The sequence below is a fragment of the Physeter macrocephalus genome, chromosome 15, assembly GCF_002837175.3.
Source record: "Physeter macrocephalus isolate SW-GA chromosome 15, ASM283717v5, whole genome shotgun sequence".
Classification (NCBI taxonomy): Eukaryota; Metazoa; Chordata; class Mammalia; order Artiodactyla; family Physeteridae; genus Physeter; species Physeter macrocephalus.
Genome location: NC_041228.1, coordinates 34609373 through 34629635, shown reverse-complemented (window position 1 = coordinate 34629635; position 20263 = coordinate 34609373). Strand labels below are relative to the sequence as shown.

Genomic DNA, 20263 nt, shown 5'->3' with positions numbered 1-20263 from the left:
CTAGAGGGGTGGGATAGGGAGGGAGGGAGGGAGACGCAAGAGGGAGGGGATATGGGGATATATGTATACATATAGCTGATTCACTTTGTTATAAAGCAGAAACTAACACACCATTGTAAAGCAATTATACTCCAATAAAGATGTAAAAAAAAAAAGATTGTTGTGAGGATTAAAGACTTAAAACACATGAAGCACTCAGAGCAGTTCCTGGCACAAGGCCACTGCATTGCACACCTTCTGGGTGACATTCCCAGGGTTGTCTATGAGGAAGGTGCCCCTGGGAGCTGTGCAGTGCACAGCTCATGCCCAGGCCTGGCACAGAACAAGTGCTATTTGCTGTTCTTCTCATTTACTGGGTCTTTACTATGTACTAAGTAATGTGGCCAAGCAATTTTCAAAGATTTTCTTGCTTAATCTTCAGAATAACCCTATGAGGTAGGTACTCTTATTATTCCCATTTTAGAAATGAAGAAACTGAGGTGTAGAAAGTTTAAGTAACTTACCCAATATAAGCCAAGACATCAGGATTCAGACCCTGGGTGCCTAACTACAGCTCAGGCTCTCTGTACACACCACCTGGCCAGGCAAGGAAGGGACCAGGTCATTCTTAGATTAAATCGACTAGTTTATGCAATTAATCCACAAGCATACTCTATAGGGAAAAAAAGGCTAAATCACTCCCTCATCTCCAGAACGTGCAGTCCAGGGATCATTAGCTGCTGCCACCACCTTTCCCCTGATGCTGTGAAATGGGGAGCCATATCCAGAATTAACAAAGAGCATCACTTGTCCAGAGTCAACAAAGATCTTTCTGTGCCCACAGCTCCTAACAAGGGCACATGTAATTAGTTAAATAAGCAAACCAGTAGGTTGATAATAGAAAGGTCAACACAAATGTATCTGCTGATCGGCTGACAGGCCCAAGTCCCAGCAAATCTGAGGCAATTTCACTGCCCAGGAAAGATGAGAATTTCAGGCCTTGGCTTTCTGGACTCCCTCTTGCTGTCCAAGAAGTAACACCGGGTGAGGATACTGTTTTAAACCAGTAAATTCCAGTGATGCATGCAAAGAGAAGTGGGGCTGACACAGAGTGGGGGAGGCGCGGATGAAGCTCCAGCGAGTCCTGTCCTCCTCGTCCCACGACAGTCCTTCCCTCTCCTGACTACCAGTTCTCCATGCCATTTGGCTGCCTGTTGCAGTGGAGACAATCTGCACTTTCACAGTTGAAAGAACAGACTTCTTGAGGATGCATGACAGAATGAATGGGCTCTGCAATCGGTCCAACGGAGTCGAAATCTTGGCTCTACCACCTCCCACTGTGTGACTTGCCAAAAACCCCAAGAGTCTTCTGAGCCTCGGTTTCCTCATCTATACATCTGGGACACGAACAGTATCTATCTAATGGTATTGACGTAAAGATGAGATGCATGTCAGCTTCCAGAACTCCATAAATAAAAGTTGCTATTCAAGACTCTGTATTGATTGAAAGTGGTGACACATTTTTTTCTTTAATTTACAAGGACACAGACATTCAAATGTTCATTATGCTCTCCAAAGCAATCACCTTAAGAATATCTCTAGGCAGCATTTCTTTCCCTGAAGCTTCCTTTGCTTAACATGTTTCTGGAACTTCTCCTTTGGAATGGCCTCCAGCAGGAATATCTGTGGTGATGACAAACCTCTCTCCTTTGGGGATGCCTTATGACCGGAATGATCATTCAGAGGCAAGCACAGTGTCAAGAAGAGGAGCATCCTTCCAGTCCAAAGTGAGGGGCAACTGTGAAGTTCCAATCTGGTCCCAATACGGATGTCCCGTTCTATCGGCTGCCACTGTTCCCCATCCTACACACTGGAGTTCTCAAGCCTCACCTCCTGCTCTCAGGACTCGGTGCCCGCTACTCCTCCTGAATGGAATGGTACAGTCTTTCTCCCTGATCCCTCTGGAAATATCCTACTTATCCACCATGCTCCAGCCACATTCAACCCTTCTGTGACGCTTCTCCTCTGCCAATGAGGCAGAACAGCACAGAGGGTAAGAACACAGACATGAGGGTCCAATGACAGGGCTCAAGAGAAGCAGCAGCCCAGCTGGTGATGTGCATGGACCACGGAGCCAGGCTGCCTGGGTCTGAATCCTGCCCCTACCATGCGGCCACGAGCTCTGTGATCTTAGATGAGTTACATCACTTCCCCATGTCTCAGTTTCCTCAATAGTGAGGTAGAATAAAGCATAGTAGCTACTTCAAAGGTCTGTTTTGGAGATTATATAAAGCACCTAGAACAGTACCCTACAAATATTTAACAAAGTCCTAGATCTACTGTCTCCTAGCTGGGTGACTTTTGGTGGGTTATTTAACCTCTCTGCATCTCAATTTCTTGACTTTAAAATGAGGGTAAAAAAAATAGCGTCAACTCTGTACGACTGTTGAGGATTAAATAAAATAATACATAAATGTAATGTGCCTAGTACGTGATGTATGTAGAGCCTTGTATATGATATCAATAAAACAGTAGTTTTTTTTTTTAAACAGTTGTTTCTTCTGAACTCCGTAACACCTTATTTGTATCTCTATTATGGCACATATCAAATTATAATAACCTAGACTGGAAACTCCTGGAGGACAGGAACTGTGTCATTATTCTTCTGATAAAGGGAAAACCTGTTCAGCTGGCAACTAGGATGTTAGGGGAAACTGAAAATTGAAACAGAAACCATAACTTGCAAAACTGTATTACAATGCACAAAAGAGAAAAATTGTACCAAACCATGACATGCAAGACAAACTAAGTTCAGACTCAACACCGGCTCATTCAGATGCATGGTATTCTAAGCGAGACCACAGACAAACTAACCTGACAGTAACTCCACACTGTTATGTGCCCCAAAGATAAGACCACAGACTGTTTCAGCAACTTCCTACGTTACAAATTCTGGCCGATCTTTGCGAAAGCCATCCTCTGACTGACTAACTCCAGTCCTGCAAACTCTATAGATGCCCTTCCCTAATTTCCACCTGTTGAAATGCCCCACAATTCTCCACGATGTGTGCTCTCCCTTACTGCAGCCAGCTAATAAACCTAAGCGTGTTTGACGATGGTGTGTCCTGGGAGTCTTGCCTGGTGGGCTTTAACACATGTTGGCGTGCCAAGGCCTTGGAGCAGCACCTGGGACTAAGCAGGCATTTAATAAATGGCATCTTGAACAGAAGAATGGGGTAATGAGACTCTTTTGCTTTTGGAACTTATGAGTTCTGAAGATAATTCTAAACAGAGAGTTTCAAAAATATTAAGAACTACATCAAGCAGCCTTGAGGAGACCATGTATATAATTTTCCAAGCTATATACCTTAAAGAGCAATCTCAACTGAAAATATGTAATCGGGAACACTGATTAAAATACAGTCTTGGCCTTGCCTAGCAGTGCAGTGGTTAAGACTCCGAGCTTCCAATGCAGGGGGCACGGGTTCGAACCCTGGTCGGGGAACTAAGATCCCACATGCTGTGCGGCGTGGTCAAAAAATAAAAATTAAAAAAGAAACCAACAGTCTTGTTGCTGTGCACTTATACACATCAAGTATAATTCATGCTCTACTGGAAATGATAAACTAATTGAGGACACACGAGGTAAACAAGCAAGCGGACATGGTCTGTGTTCCCACAGCACCTAGCAGAGGATCTTGCTCGCAGCGGTTGCTTACAGAAACATGTTCATTGGTTACTGACAGGGATTTTACTCTGTCAGTAATAACTGGCTGAGAGCTTCTGAGTGGAGGCAGATCCTGATAAATATGAGAGTCTAGGAAACTCATGTAGCAAAAGCAAAGAAATTCTGTGAGCAGGCAGGCTTGTGGGAGGTTATCTCAATAACCAGACCATTAGGAAGGTCTTTGCCTATGGGGGTTAACAGTGGGAAAGGAAACAAATCTATCTTGCAGAGCTAGAAGAGATGACCGTGATGACTAAGTGAACGTGAGGGCGTGTGGAGGGCACCAGAGGTAAAGATGCATCAATGTTTAGCACTACAGCGATTTGGAAAATGATCCTGATGCAGACAGGAATAGCTGCCAAGGACAGAGATGATCTTTTCATCAGTGCTAATGCCTATTATCATGGGGTTTGGGTTCTTAGGTTAAAGCAAAGGTATGGCATTGCATTAACCACTACCTACTGCTCTAACACCATGAAGAGGTCAGATCAATAAGGGTGAAAAGATCTTTGTATCCACGTAGAGTCACTAACTATAAGCACCTCATTGATCCTAGCTACTCAAAACCATGACATTCCTTCATAAGGCACGATACACAGATTTTTTTTCTCTAGCTTTGCTCAAAATCGCAATAAAACTAATTTAAGCTATGAGAGTCAATGACTCTTGAAATTTAAGCCAACTGACCACTAGAATGAATAGCTTATGAACCTTTTTTTTTTTTTTTTTTTTTTTTTTTACTTTTTTACTTTAACATTTTTGTGATTTAAAGAGAGCAGCCAATATGACTGAAGACAAAGCCAGACCAAACATTTTTCCAAGCTAGGGAAAAAGGAAATACAGTCGAGACGAATAACAGTGAAAATTAACTAAATGACACAAATAAATAATACCTTTAAAGAGCATGTTTTTATTTTATTTTTTCCAGAGCCTTTTATGTGAAGGTAGCTTTGCCCAAGAATCCATCACAAATATGGAAAGGAAAAGTGGGGTTAATTAAATAGGAAGAAAACATCACAGCAAATAGGAGACTGACAGCGTCCACTGCATCATATTTAAGATTCGATATAAAGTATTTCAGAGAGATAGTCCACCAGGAAAAGGAAGATCAAATATGAATTTCTTTTCCGAAGAATGCAATCTTCTGGGCACTGCCGATTCATCACTCACTAAAAACCCGCAGCTGAAGAAAAACATTTTCGGATCCCTTCGCTGAAATTGCTGCAACCAATCTATTTTCAGCTCTATTTCTCTGAGACTCACAGCAGAAGTTCTTAAATGATCCTGGGGCCAGGTTTTGTTCAAGTTGCCAGAAGCATTTAAGATGGTTTTGTTGCTTTGCTTTCATTTTCAAATAATCTGCAACTGAAGGTACTGGGCTAGAGTGAATGCTTTCCCAGAAGCAGGGCCTCTCTGCCTCTTGGTCATCTGGGTCTGTTTTCATTAAATAATCATGCACCAAAAAATCAATGAACAACTGGAAATGATTATTTAGTAATTACATTTAGCTCCAACAGAAACAACTCATTAGGACAAGAAGAGCATGCACATTACGATGGCCATTTTTAACTCTGAAAATGCCAATTGGGGCAACCAACAATGCAAGCTATGCCAGTCCCCCTCCTCCCTCAGGGCCCCTGGAGGTCAAATTCAGGCTTCGCATCTTGTTAAAGGCAATACCTTTCTCACCACACAGTGAGGCCGAGGAATCTGGAGCAATCAGGGTCTGTGCACTAAAAAACTTCAGAACAGGCTAAGGGAGTAGCAAGTTTTTAAAACAATAAAACTGGCTCTATAGAAAACGGATTTGCTCATTAATTGAATGCACTTACTTTGAATTTCCTCTAAACGTAATGTCACGAGTAATCATTTCAGGGGCTCAAATAGCAACAAACCATTTTGCTCGCTATTCCCCATCCCTGCTACGACACCCACAACCCTACTCCACTTCTCCTGCCCCCGTTGTCACCTATACTGTTGGCTTCCTGTTGGGTTTGACTAATGGGGGCACCAGACAAAGACGGGAGGGCTGGGAGGAGAGCAACAGGGTTTTGTTTCCCCTACTCTCTCCCTGTTTCACCTCAGTGTCTGACCACAGTTATGGCCCTTCACCGCTACGGCTCCTGTCGAGTGGCCCTTCCGCCATGGTTACAACCCTCCCTGGACTCCACTATTTGTCCCTCTTGTCCCTTTGGCCTGGGGATAGCAACGGCTTCCCGCTGCCGCTAGTTCCTGGGGGCTAGACCACCCCTTGTTTGTTCTCATAACCCTGCCCACGGGTTTGCAATAGTCCCTTACTTCACGAAACTCTCTTCATTCAAACCCTCCGAGGTAAATTCTGTTTCATGCCAAGATCCCAATGCAACCACTTTGCAAAATAAATATAGCAGTGCTTGTTTCCTCACTGAAGACGGTGAGCAAACACAAAAAGACGACCAGCGTCTATGAAAAAAACCTGCATGAGCAAAACAAACCTCCACCAACCTGTTTTGGCAAACTTGATGTATTTAATGTCACAATGTCAAAAACAGCAAAATATAGCTAATATTCCTCCTTGCTAACTTCTACTCCTTTTTTTTGAAATGAAAGGGAAAAAAATCTCACCCACTCACTCCCACCATCAAAAAAGCCTCCACTGCATAAACCCCAGGAAAGCCTAATCCTAAAGACTAGTGATTCTCCATAAGTCCCATGGATGCTTAGGACAGATGAGCTTTTTTCCCATTCTTATGCTTTTGCAACTACAAAAAGAAAAGGAACATTTTCTGAGTCTTTTTCTTTGGTGTCCAGAATTTAATTCACTATACTGCAGAATGGGTGATGATACTGCCTTTCAAAAACTAGAATCAAGTAACAAAATAGGGAAAAAATAAATAAAAGCACTGTTTTAACCAAATTGTAGAAGGTGGTATATGACACTCTTAAAATCTGTTATCAATTCTAAAACTATATCTCTGACAGCAGTTCTTTTTCTTCAGTCTAGGTATTTATTTATTTAGCTGGAGGCTACAATTCTTTTACTATCATTAACCCACCAAAAGAATGTTTGTTGAACTTGCAACAAGTTGATCAATTGTACAGTTTTCTAGTCTAAATGTAATGTTTTCGTTGGATCCTCTTTTTTTTTTTTTTATTAAGCTACCGGCCGCTCCTAACATTGTAGCTATGAATTAATAAGCAGAGCACATGTTTTAACCCAGGCACAATTAACTAATCAGACTATCTCTCCTGCATTTTACTTTAACACAGGGCTGGTTATTCTCACCTCAACCCCTCTCTCAATGCATTCTCCAGATCCATTCTCCACCCTCTCCTCTTCCTCTGTGCCCAACAACTGTATTGTCCATTCCCTGCCCTCTGGCTTCTTGTTAAGTGTCGCCAGTGGGGGGCCCCCACAGGAGCACAAAGACCCCATGTCCTCTGAACACTGGAGTCTTAGGTTCTGGCAGTGGCTGGTTCTCCAACTACACATCCCTGACTACTGCTGCACCTGGTGGCTGGTCCCAAAGAGGGGAAAGCTTTTCACTGCTGAAAGCTCTGGTTGCCTTAATATCCTTTGTTTCTCTCACCCTGCCTACGTCTCCGTAAATAGCACTTATGCTAAATTCTCTCCAGGCTCTTCCAGAGTGTGCTTTCTGTTTCCGGCTCTGTCCCGGACTGACAGAAGCAGGACTTGGGATGCAAAGCACAAGGTACCCCTCAGGCAAGGGGAGGTCTCCCAGGCACTGGTTTCTGAGCACTTGTCAGGTGTGCCCAGGGTCTGCCCCTGGCTTTGGAAGAGCAATGGCGAATGAGTTCTAGCGTCTGAGAACCACCTGGGAGCTTATTAAAAATACAGATTCGAGGAAAGACTAAGAAACTATCACAGATTGGAAGAGACTAAGGAGACATGATGACTACATGCAATGTGATGTCCTGCACTGAACAGAAAAAAGGACATTAGTGCAAAAACTGGTGAAATTTGCATAAAGTCTGTAGCTTAATTAGTATTAGCGCATTGATATTAGTTGGTTAATTTTGAAAAATATATTCTGCTTATGTTAACATTAGGGAAGCCAGGTGAAGGAAATATAGGGACTTTCTGTACTGTTTTGCAACTTTTCTATAAATATATTCCAAAATAAAGTGTTTATTTTTTGAAAAAGCAGACTCCCAGACCCTGCTCCAGACCTCTTGAATCAGAATTTCAGGAGTGGATATTTAAGCAGGTGGCTTGAGAACTAAACTTTGAAAATCACTGTCTCTAAAGGACTTGGAAACTATTATCTCAGGTTGAGATAAGGATGGAAACAATTGTTTACGAATGCCAAATTGCAGCATAATTACCTGACTATTTAAGGAAGAACTAATCAAAGCTTTGTCAAAGTTCACCTTCTATTTCAGTTAATTAGAATGATTCATCCCTCGACCAGTCTCCGTATATAGTTTCCTGCATAAAAACACTTGAAAAAGTACAGGTAATTATAGAACCCAAAAAAGAAAGTGACAGTAAAGCCCTTCCACTTCCTCCTCCCTCTGAGATCAAGGTTTTTTTTGCAGTACGCGTCCTTTTTATTTCCCCCAACTTTGAGTTTCCAAATCTTCTTTTTTTTCTCGCGGTACGCGGGCCTCACACTGCTGTGGCCTCTCCCGTTGCGGAGCACAGGCGCCGGACACGCAGGCTCAGCGGCCATGGCTCACGGGCCCAGCCGCTCGGCGGCATGTGGGATCTTCCCGGACCGGGGCGCGAACCCGTGTCCCCTGCATCGGCAGGCGGACTCTCAACCACTGCGCCACCAGGGAAGCCCCATTTTCCTCATCTTTTCCATCATGGGTTATCCTGTTTCCCTAAGCTTTAAGCTCCCCGAAGGCAGGAGCTCTATTTTCAGTTTCTTCTGTGTTTTTCTACAGCTCAGTTGAATGTTCTTCATCTACTACTCTGATGAATTGACAACGTGCACTTCCCCACTATGCTCATAGCTTTGCCTACTTATTTCAGATATAATTTTTATTATGCCATTGGAACGTGTAAGAAGGGGATGGGGAGAGATGAAAATGCTGGCATTATTACTGCTCGTTCACCAACAAAAATGTTAACTGAGAATCTACTATGTGCCAGGCACTGCTCTAGGGACTGGGGATCTAACAGTGAATAAAATAATCTCCACTTTAGGGAGCTTAACGTCAGACCAGGGAGACAGACGATTAAGCAGATAACTGCCAAACAAGTTATAGGTTTTCCCTTACCATCCTCACACTTAGCTCATCATGACAGGGCAACCTGAAGAGGAATTAGGAATAGGACAGGTAGGTTCTAGCTCCTGGTCTACCTCTGGTAAGAATGATTTTAAGGGAGGCATAAATCCTTCTGACCCTCAATGCTCTCATTCAAAAAAGTGGGAATTAAAAAAAAAAAATCTATCTTTCTGTCTTCCGGGGGCTGTTAAAAATCTCAAATAACAATGGATGTGAAAGTGCTTTGAACACTGCAAAGTCTCATACAAATGTCAAGCAATAGAAGGTAATGACTTAAACTGTCCCTGCCCACTAACTCTAAACCAAAATATTAGTGGTTCAGTGGTCTTCCCATTAAGCAGAAATTTCAGACAATAAGCATTTATAAAAGGCAATCCTTTCAAAGATCGAAGCTCTGTTGCTTTGGAGTTAGCAATTAATGAGAATTAGATTAACACCAAAGAACTGGGTCAGAGGAGAGAAGTCACCTGTGAAGAAAGAAGGCCTGTCATTTTATTCACAGCAGACCCACTCTGGCTTCACTCTCCTTGAATAAAAGGGGCTCAGTTACTGCAACTCTTGTCTGAAATTGAAAGGGATTTCTTAGCCAGAGCCATTCAACATTTCTATTTTATTCAAAGAGAAGCTCCCAGATCAGAGCTGAAAGAAAAGCTTCTCCAAGTCAGAGCTAGAGCATGTAAACCTGTGAGCAGTCTTCAGAGAATGTCTTATAAAAAATGATGCTTGGAGAGAAATTTTGAAAATCAGATTTGCTGTTTCAGATAAATACAGTTTCTATTCTCAGCTTCTAAGGTAGAAAATGTTCTATCAGAGCAGTTTACCATCTTCCTCTCTGTGTGGAGAAGTCGATGAGCTCCTAAGGGCTCTCTTTGGATGCCATGGTAACAGCATGATTCTGGTCAAGTCTGTTGCATCTGGCGTACAGCTTAAGGAACTTTAAAATACTACCTAAGAAAATATGCATGACAGCCCTGCTGGCATGCTTGAACTGGACGCACGACCCATTCTCTTCAGGGGCACATACGCTTGTAAGCCTCAACAGTGTCCCAGCACCGGGCTAGCACTAGGGTAACTAAGTGAATGGAAGACACTCGCAAAGAACTCGCAGGGGGTGCGGTCCCCAGGGAGCCACAAGAATATATAGGAATGATATCGTCAAGTTTTAGCTTTTATTCCAAAATGTAAATTTTATTCTCTAGCTTTTGCTGTGACTTCAAGTGTGGAAGGCTTTCACGAAGATCACTTCAGCTAAATACAGACATGAGAAAAAGTTGACCGTTGAGCATGGGAACAGCAACAGCATCAGAAAGAAGTTTAAGCTGTTCATTTGGGTCTTCAAATGCACTTAGCCTGCAAAATCATGAAGGGACAAAGGAGAACTACTGGCCTATGGAAAGGAACAGCATTTTTGGCTTTCTGGGTAAGGCAGCATCACATCCAGCATGTGGGACTCTCTGAAGTCTCCTCAGACGCTCTCCCTAAAGATGATACTTTCCCTTCACCTGGAAGTACTGAGCAAGTGTCAGATGATGGAGACTTCCTCTTCACTGTGGTTAGTATACATGTGTGTGTCTATACCACTGTCAGATTATATCAGCAGTCACTTTGGGGCTCACCATTTACATGAACCAATGACCACCTCAATCATTTCTATATATGTGAAAGAAATTTGATCTACGACTCCAAAGAAAGCCCACGAGTGAGCTGAATTTCTTCAGGAAATATTTAGGAAGCACGTGCTATAGGCAACATGCTGAACCAGGAGCTGAAAGAGACACAAAAGAAACATCATGCCTGGCCCTTTTTTTACCCTTTGGTGGAGGAGGAAGATAGACCCAGAGGAAGCAGACAGGTAGCAGTTTGTTCTCTTTCTCTTGTCTCTTAGCCACTCTCCATTTCCTTACTGACCTAACGGAGTTCTCCTGGCCTTGGCCTCCACCTACCATGTCCATTAACCATTTTCTCCACCTTCATGATACCCCCATCTGACCCCACACACACATCTTGGCCTCCCGTCCTCTGTGCCCAATATGAGATGATTACAGTCTCTCCCTAGACCCCTTAATATCGCTGTTCTCTTCTCTTCCCAGCCCTGGATAACCCTGTATTCTATGTTCTCCGCTCTAACACTAAACACTCTTGGAGAAAAACCATGTAACCATGAAGATGCCTTCAATGAAACCATGAAGAAAGGACCACTGGAGAATGTTGATTCCCAATTAGAATGTAAGTTCCTTGCAGAAGGGACTGTGTCTCACGCTGCTTTGTTAAGCCCAGGGGCACATCAGCAGGCTCAATAAATCCTTGTTGCAATAAGTTAATGCCAAAAACAAAAAATGAGAAAAGAAGGGTCCATACTCATACTTGGACAAATAGATTTTTTAAACTTTCCCACATGGTTTATATGCAAATACACAGTTATTTATTTAATGCTTTAAAATAAAGCATTGAATAAAAGAGCCTTAAAAAACAGCTGGTAAAAGTTATTCTGTGGATTTCAGAGTTGTAAATCTCTTCAAACTTCTTTTATAATTTAGAATTTTTATAACTTAAGATGGTTCTTCCTGGCAATTAAAGCAATGTAGTGAGATCTCACTACACTGCATGGCAAACCACCTCGAAAACTTCACCAAAAAGAAGCCATCCTCAGGTCACATCTGTATTTCTCCCAGGGAAAAATGAAAGAGTCTCTCCATGTTGGCCAGAAAGGCAAATATCAAAGGAATCCTGAAACATCACGTTTCAAAGAGAAGAAAGTCAGCATCCTATGAGGGTAATGGCTGCTGTGAGGTGTAAGATTTCAGTGGGACATTGCTTCCTGAACAGGGGCCCCAATGGACTCCTGGTCTCTGAGACCACACCGGGAATACAGAATGCTCCTCCCTCATACCAGGGGCAACGCTGTCTCAGAGCTGGGTAGGGACTTCTGCTCTGCCAAGCCAACTGCACCACAGGCCACTATCCTCATACCGGCTTGGCAGGAACAAACCCAAATGTCACCTGATTATCCTACAAACGGAATAATGTCTGATAAGAGGCTGATTGGACAGCACACAATGTCATTTCCTCTAATTAAGGAACTCTTGAGAAAAACCAAAATAGCCACAAAGCACCGTCAGCAAAGCAATCAGCAGCAACAATTAGCTGTCAACTCAGTCCTGAGCTGAGCCTTGTGTAGTGAGCAGGGGGGTTGTTATGGGTTTCCAATCAGCGTGGCCGCGGGAGTCAAGGGTGACCAGGCGAGAAGAGGGGCTGGAGCCTGCTGCACGCCAATGAAGTCTGCAGCAAAACCCTCGGGTTGGGGGACAGAGCGGGGCCGGGGCGGAGGCAGCAGCTTGTTGGTTGGTTTCTGTGCAGCAATGGAGTGGGGGGGATGCTATAAAGAATCCTGCAGCAAGCTTCCAAAGCAGCTGGAAGTCTACTGGCTGCAGCCCATGCTATTTATTTGCCCTGAATCATTCTTCTTCTCAACCTGAAACAATTCTACAAATCTTTAAAATCTATAAGCAGTTCATCTCCATCTCCTTTATGAGGGTTTCACAACTTCAACACATGTGTATTCTCCCTTTGCTCAACTCTCATAAGAGGTTCCCATCTATATTACAAGGCCATTAACTGTAGGAGTTGGGAAAAATATAACACAACTGTCACAATATGTCATCATATATAATAAGACATTGTGTGTGTGTGTGACACACACGTGTATGTAACAATTATTAGGAGGAGCATTATTCTCTCTTTCCCAGCATCCCTGCCTGGGCACATAAAATAAAACTGTTTGTCTTCTTAAGAGAAGGTGACTATTGGAAGGTGACTTCTACCCTTCACTACATCCCTTCACTCCTCAAGGGAGTGACTCCTTGAATTGCTCAGACTGAGTGAGGGAAAGTTCATGGAGGTCTGGACACCCTCCTTTCTATTTCTCACCTCAGCAGCATGTATTTTTCTTTTCCATGAAAGAAGACTTCAGCAATAAATATAATAGGATGCCTGATTCTAGCTGATCCTGTCCATAATTTAAGCTCATTCTCCAATCCAGGATCACTGGGAATAAAGCTGATATTTAATAAAGCTCCCTGTCTGTCTGATATCTGCATTTAGTTCTCCATCCACAGCAAACCCAGCCCTGATTTCTTTTGCACCAACAATACGCCCAACTCAAAGATACATTTCCCAGCCTCCCTTGCAGCTAAGGGTGACCCCTAAGATTAAAGCATAATTCACTGGTCCCAGGAAACCAGGTCAGCTCTTAACCTGGGCTGACTCAGCTAAGACGCATGACCTTGTGCCCCTCTGTGTCCACCTGCTTGGAATACTTCCATGATGGTCCCAAGTTGAACAAGCTATGCTAAAACAATTTAATGACATTGCCAGAACTCTCTGACTTGATGTCTCTCACTGAGACATGGGGGCGGGGGGTGGGGGGAGGCTTCAAAATACCTGTATACAAAAGCAAAGGTAAAGACAAAAGGAAAGCAGATGCTATAATCCAGCAATCATGGCCAGCATTTTTTTATGAAATCTAAGGAAAGAGGACAACTTTTAAGAATTGGGATAAATGTAAAATTAACCTTTACTGAAAGTTGAGAAAAAAATAGAGAAAACTAGAATTCTGTCAGCACAGTCGCATCATTGCATCACAAGATACTCAAAGTTGGGAAGATTCAAAAGCTGAGGGTCTCTCAGCAAGAACCTTGTCTCTAAAGGTTCTTGGGATGGGTCCTTGCTAGAACCCTTTAGGCCAGGCTTTGAAGCATCAACAGAAACTTCATGTAGGAACCTGTTGCTTGAGCTGAACCCAAGGTGGAGAGGAAGAAAGAACTGCCCCTAGGAGGCAGGCTTCAAAGGTCTAAGAAATCCCTTTATAAGGGGAAGCAACAGAAAAATCCCTGCTACAAGAAAGAGTCAAGATTTTTGAGTGCTAGGAACACAAAGCTCAAAGAAGAATTTGAAACTAAGAAGTTTTACTATGCATATCAATGATAATTGTTCAATTAAATTCAACAATTTAACTAGAAAAAAACATTTAAATGCCTTAATTTAAATATGTGTGCACTACAACCCAGTTTATTCTTAAAGTAGGGTTACCTTCACAATATTTTGACTTTGAAGGATTTTAATCTCATTATTAAAAGCACAGTTAGCAAAAAAAAAGAAAGAAAGAAAGAAAAGAAAACAGTGATTGGGTAAAATAGGGGTCCCCAACCCCCAGGCCGTGGACCGGTACCAGTCCATGGCCTGTTAGGAACCAGGCCGCACAGCAGAAGGTGAGTGGCGGGCCAGCGGGCAAAGTTTCATCTGCCGCTCCCCATCACTCCCCACTGCTCACATTACCGCCTGAACCTCCCCCCCACCCCACCCCACCCCAATCCGTGGAAAAATCATCTTCCTCGAAACCGGTCCCTGGTGCCAAAAATGTTGGGACCACTGCGGTAAAACACTACTTCTCAAAGTGCACAAGAATCCCTCAGGGATTTTGTCAAAATGCAGATTCTGATTCATCAGGTCTGAGCATGGGACCTGCAATTCTGCACTTCTAACAAGCTCTCAGGTGATACTGATGCTGCTGGTCCTGCCCTGATGGAAGAACAAGGGACTCTCAGGCCCAGAATCCTGCACTGACACGAAGAAGAGAGGTCTGCTACCACTGAGGGAGGGGCAGGGAACTCTCTCCCACCCAAGCCACCTACAGATACAAGGCAGAAATGGAATGCCACAAAGAGGAACAGGAACATGGACAAAGCTGCAGTCCCAAGGCCTGCCCAAGATTGGAGCTGGACCAGAAGAACTGGGAACCCCCAACACAGCCACAGTTTTGCACTGAGCAATGAGCAAGAGCAGTTCACAGCTAGGAGACGAGCATCAACATGGAGAGCGACCCCCTTGGTGGAAAGCTGAGGGTGGAGTCTGGACGGTGAGAAAAACCCTCTGCACACCAGGCCACACACTAAGCCTGAGGTAACGTCAGTCCACCACTGGAAAACTTTGCAGTCTGGTTGGCTGAAGAGAACTATAGCAACCAGGAGCCCAACCCCACCCAAACTCCCTACTAACTACTAGTCTTATTAACTGCTAACAAGGGACCAAACCATTCTTACATTTAACAGCCTTGAAAAAGAAGTGTGCCCATTTCTGGGTGGCAATATTATCAACTTTATTACCTACTGCTCTTCTACCAACAACGTCCAACATCCAATTAAAATTATGAGACATTCAAAAAACCAAGGAAAAACAACCTATTGTCAAGATAAAGCCACCAACAGAACTAGACAGAGAGATGACCCAGATATTGGAATGATCAGAGACTTTAAAATGGCTATGATTAATATGTAAAAGGCTCACATGGAAAAGAAGGATACAATCCAGGAAAAGATGGAGAATTTCAGCAGAGACATGGAAACTACAGGAAAGAAACAAAAATTCTAGAAATAAAAATGCAATGTCAGACGTGAAGAATTCTTTGATTGGCTGATGAGACAGGACACAGCGAAAGAAAAGAAGCAACAAACTGAGCATTTCAATAGAAATTACCCAAAGAGAAATGGTAATTTAAAAAAGTGTCCAAGTGGACTTCTCTGGTGATCCAGTGGTTAAGAATCTGCCTGCCAATGCAGGGGACACGGGTTCGATCCGCGGTCTGGGAAGATCCCACATGCCACTGGGCAACTAAGCCCATGCGCCACAACTTCTGAGCCCATGCTCTAGAGCCCACAAGCCGCAACTACTGAGCCCACCAGCCGCAACTACTGAAGCCCGCGTGCTCTGGGGCCCATGTGCTGCAATTACTGAAGCCCACGTGCCTAGAGCCCATGCTCCACAACAAGAGAAGCCACCACAATGAGAAGCCCGCGCGCCTAGAGCCTGTGCTCTGCAACAAAAAAAGCCACCGCGATGAGAAGCCCATGTACCGCAACAAAGAATAGCCCCTGCTTGCTGCAACTAGAGAAAGCCCGTGCACAGCAATGAAGACGCAGCACAGCCACAAAAAAAAAAAAAGAAAGAAAGAAAAAGAAAAAAAATGTGTCCAAGAGCTGTAAAACAATATTAAACAGTCTAACATGCATGTAATTAGAGTACCAGGAGGAGGAGGAGAGAGAAAGGTGTCCAGGTATTTAAAAGGGGGAAAGGATAGCTTTTTCAACATATGGTGCTGGAAAATGTGGACACTCATGTAAAAAATTGAACCATGACCCTTATATCTCACACCAGATACAAAAACTACCTCGAAATGTGTCATATAACTAAATGCAAAACTTTTATGTTTTAACTATATTAAGCTATAGTTTAACTATAGTTTTAACTATAAAATTTCTAGAAAAAAATTAAGAACATCTTTGTATTTTTGGTTTTAGCAAGGATTCCTTAGGACACAAAACTGTTATCCATCAAAGAAAAAGTTGATAAACTGAACTTCATGAAAATTAAAAAATTTCTGCTCTTTGAATGATGCTTTTAAGAGTATGAAAAACAAGCCACAGCCTGGGAAAAGGTATTTACAAAGCACACATTTGATAAAGGGTTTGTATCTGGAATATATTCTATTATAGCTCAGTAATATAAAGATAGATAACTTAATTCTCAAAATGGGTGACTGATTTCAACAGACACTCCACTAAAGAAGATATACAGATGGCAAAGAAGCACATAAAAAGATGTTCAACATCATTAATCATTAGGGAAATGAGAATTAAAGTTACAACGAGATAATACCACAAACCAACTCAAAATTGCTAAAATTATGGAGACTGATTATACCAAGTGGTGGAGAGACTGTGGGGCAACTAAAATGTCATGTATTACCGAATGGAATGCAAAATGGCACAGTCACTTTGGGAACAGCTGGAGGGATTTATTTTGTATAATGTTAAATGTATACAATCCAGTATACTATATAGTATATGACCCAATAAACCTACTCCTAGTAATTTACCCAAGAGAAATGAAAACATACATCCATACAAAGACCTCTTAATGAGCAATTATAATAGCTTTATTCATAAGAGCCAAAAACTATAAATAACCCAAATGTTCATCAATTGGTTAATGGATAAACAAATTGCGGTACATCCACACAACGGAATTCTACTCAGCAATAAAAAAGAACAAATGACTGGTACTAGCAATGACACGGATGAATTTTTGAGAGTCTTTGAGATTTTTTTAAAAGAAATCTGAAACAAAAGGCTACATACTGTATGACCCCATTTATTTATTCTGAAAAAAGAAAAAAATCTAGGGACAGAAATCAGATCAGTGATTGTTACTACAAAGAAGCATTCTTTCAGGTGTTAGGTACATTCTGCATCCTGATTGTGGTGGTGGTTTCAGGATGGTACACTTTGGTGAAGCTTATCAAACCATAAATTTCAAGAGCGTGAATTTTACTGTGTGTTCATTATACCTCAGTAAGCCTGACCAAAATAAACAAATAGGTAAATAGTGCTATGACAAAAGGATGGCTTCTGGTCAAGTGCATATCCACATGGAAAAAATTAATCTTGACCCTCTACCTCACATCATATACAATAAAACCAATTCCAGACGGATCGTGGCTCAAAATGTAAAAGAAAAATAATATAGCTTTCAGAAGAAAACATAAAAGTTCTTTGTGATCTTAGAATAAGGCCAAGATTTCTTAAATAGGTACAACAGTACCAACCACAAAGAAAAAAAAACGGATAATTTACACTATTTTAAAGAAATTTCTGATCATAAAAAGAGTAAAAAGGTAAACCACAGGAAAAAAAGTAGATATTTACAACATATATATCCTACCAAGGCCTCAAATCCAGAATACCTATTATTAAAATGTCTACAATTCAATAAGGCAACACAATTTTTTTTCAGAAGACTTGAATAAGCACTTCACTTTTTTTTTTTGAGACTTGAAAGGGCTTTTCACAAAACAAGATATTCCAACGGTCAATCAACATATGAAAAAGTATCCAACTTCATTAGTCTACAGGGAAATACAAATCAAAACTACACTATGATACTACTTCACACTTAGCAGTAGAGACTAAATGAAAAATCAAACAAACAACAAAACAGAAAATACCCTGTACTGGAAAGGATACAGAGAAATCAGAACTCTCATACACTCCTGGTTAGCATGTAAATTTTTAAATTAATAGAACCATTCTGAGAAACTGATAGTATCTGCTAAAGCTGAACATACACCTACCCCATGATCCAGAAATTCCCTTGCTGCATACATATCCAACAGAAATGTGTATATATAACCAAAAACAAAATTTGCCAAAACTGACTCAAGAAGAAATCAGAAAACCTAAATAAATCAGAAGTTAAATCAGCAGGTAAAAATTCTTCTCTCAAAGAAAACAACAGGTCTCAACTGTTTTACTCTCATATTCCCCCATACATTCAAGCAGCAAGCAATTCCAATATTTTGAAAACCATTCCTGGCAAGGAAAACACCAGAAAAAAAAATTTATGCAATCTCAGGACTAAAACTAAATCTTAGCTAAATATAGAAAGAATAATGCATCATGACCAAGTTGATTTTGTCTGAGAAATACAAGGTAATTTAATGTTAGAAAATCAATTAATATAAATTACCATGATTACATGAAGAATAAAAATCATTTCATCAGCTCAGTAGATTAGAAAAGCATTCAATAAAATTCAACACCCAGGGCAACTAACTTGCTTTTAGCAAACTAGGAATAGAAAAGAAACTTCTTAATCTGATATAGACTATTATTAAAGTACCTCCATCAAATGATGTACCATAACGGATTTAACACAATTTGCCTACTGTTGGATACTTAGATTCTCTCCTCTTGTTTTGTTTTATTTGGCAAGTATAATTTATGCTGTGATGAACGTCTTTGTGCATGTTGATCAAGTTGCCTAACCTCTCTCTGTCTCAATAAAATACACCTAATTTATAGGACTGTCGTAAGGATTAAAAAAGATGTTGGATTTGAGTCTTAGGAAGTCTTGGGAGAAAAGCGTGGTTTATAAATGAGGAAATTTGTCCTGCACTTACCTGGCGGAAGATCTCTCAAAGCACACTGCAGGCTCAAGTCAGAAGAAGTCACTCTGTCAAAAATAAAGTTATTATCTTTAGGTTATCAGGAACTAAGGATGTAATATCTGAGGAAGGCAGTCAGTGGTGGGGGCTATTGCTTGCTGCAGGATTCCCTTGCATCATCTGATATCTTCTACCCCTCCCAGCTACCATGTCTCTCAACAACCATGCTCCCCCCTTCATCTGTCCTTGATCTACAGCACCCTATTTTTGCACAGCAGCCAGAGTGAAATTCTAAAATCTGAGCATGACATACCACACCCCTCCTGAAACCCCTTCCACAGCCTCCTCTTATCCACAGGATAAAGGCCAAGCCCCTTGGCATGACTTATAAGGCCCTTCATCATCTGATGCCTACCTACTTCTCTAGCCTTGTCTCTCATCCCCATACCGCTGTCTGGGCTCCTACTACACCGGACTTGCTTCAGCCCCTCACTCCTTGGCACGTCCCAGCTTTCACACACACCACCCCCTCTGCCAGGACCGCCCTCCTCTTGCCCTGGCTAACTCCTACTCGTCCTTCCATTCTCCACTTAAGTGTCACTTCCTCACTCAGGCCATCTGCTCCCCTTGACCATGTTAAGCTCCTCTATTTACACTTCAAAGAAGCCTGCAAGTCTTCTTCTGTAATATCATACATGCAGCTACTTATTCAGTATATCTTGTCTTCCCTGTGCGCCCAGGGATCATATCTGCTTTGTTCACAGCTGTATCCTCATGCCTATCCCAGCACTGGTCTCACAGTAGACACTTAACAAATATTTATTGAGCAAAAGAATTACTAAACTTATTCCTCAGGTCTTAGCTTTCCAACTCATCTTCTGATTCATAATGATAATTTAATTGACTTCCTACTTCATTACCATACCTCATTGATTAAGATTCACCGGTTGTAAGAGACAAGGCTATTTTACATAATAATAGGAAAGGAAAAATGGTTGCAAATTAAACTGTGATACAATACTAAGATTTAGAATTTTTATCTTGTACTTACTGAAAAAGCTCTATTAGATTTACTTAGGCATGGGTTTTATTATATGCATAAAAAGGAAAATGTAAAAATATTAGTGAAATAAATTGGTTAGTTGCTCCAATTTAATTTGATTTAGATATCACATTCAAAACCCACTCTTCTTTTTTTTTAACATTTTTATTGGAGTATAATTGCTTTACAATGGTGTGTCAGTTTCTGCTTTATAACAAAGTGAATCAGTTATACATATACATATGTTCCCATATCTCTTCCCTCTTGCGTCTCCCTCCCTCCC

The 20263-nt window shown here is 41.7% G+C and overlaps 1 protein-coding gene across 4 annotated transcripts in view; it reads right to left on the bottom strand.

Annotated features, from left to right (window-relative positions):
- The window catches only part of NCALD (neurocalcin delta), a 458484-nt gene that overhangs the window by 298432 nt on the left and 139789 nt on the right, over window positions 1–20263 (bottom strand). For all 4 annotated transcript variants that reach the window (XM_055091026.1, XM_055091029.1, XM_028500448.1 and 1 more), the window contains exon 2: window positions 18954–19006. The gene's annotated coding sequence lies outside the window, so the exon portion shown is untranslated. The remainder of the gene's footprint in view (window positions 1–18953; window positions 19007–20263) is intronic.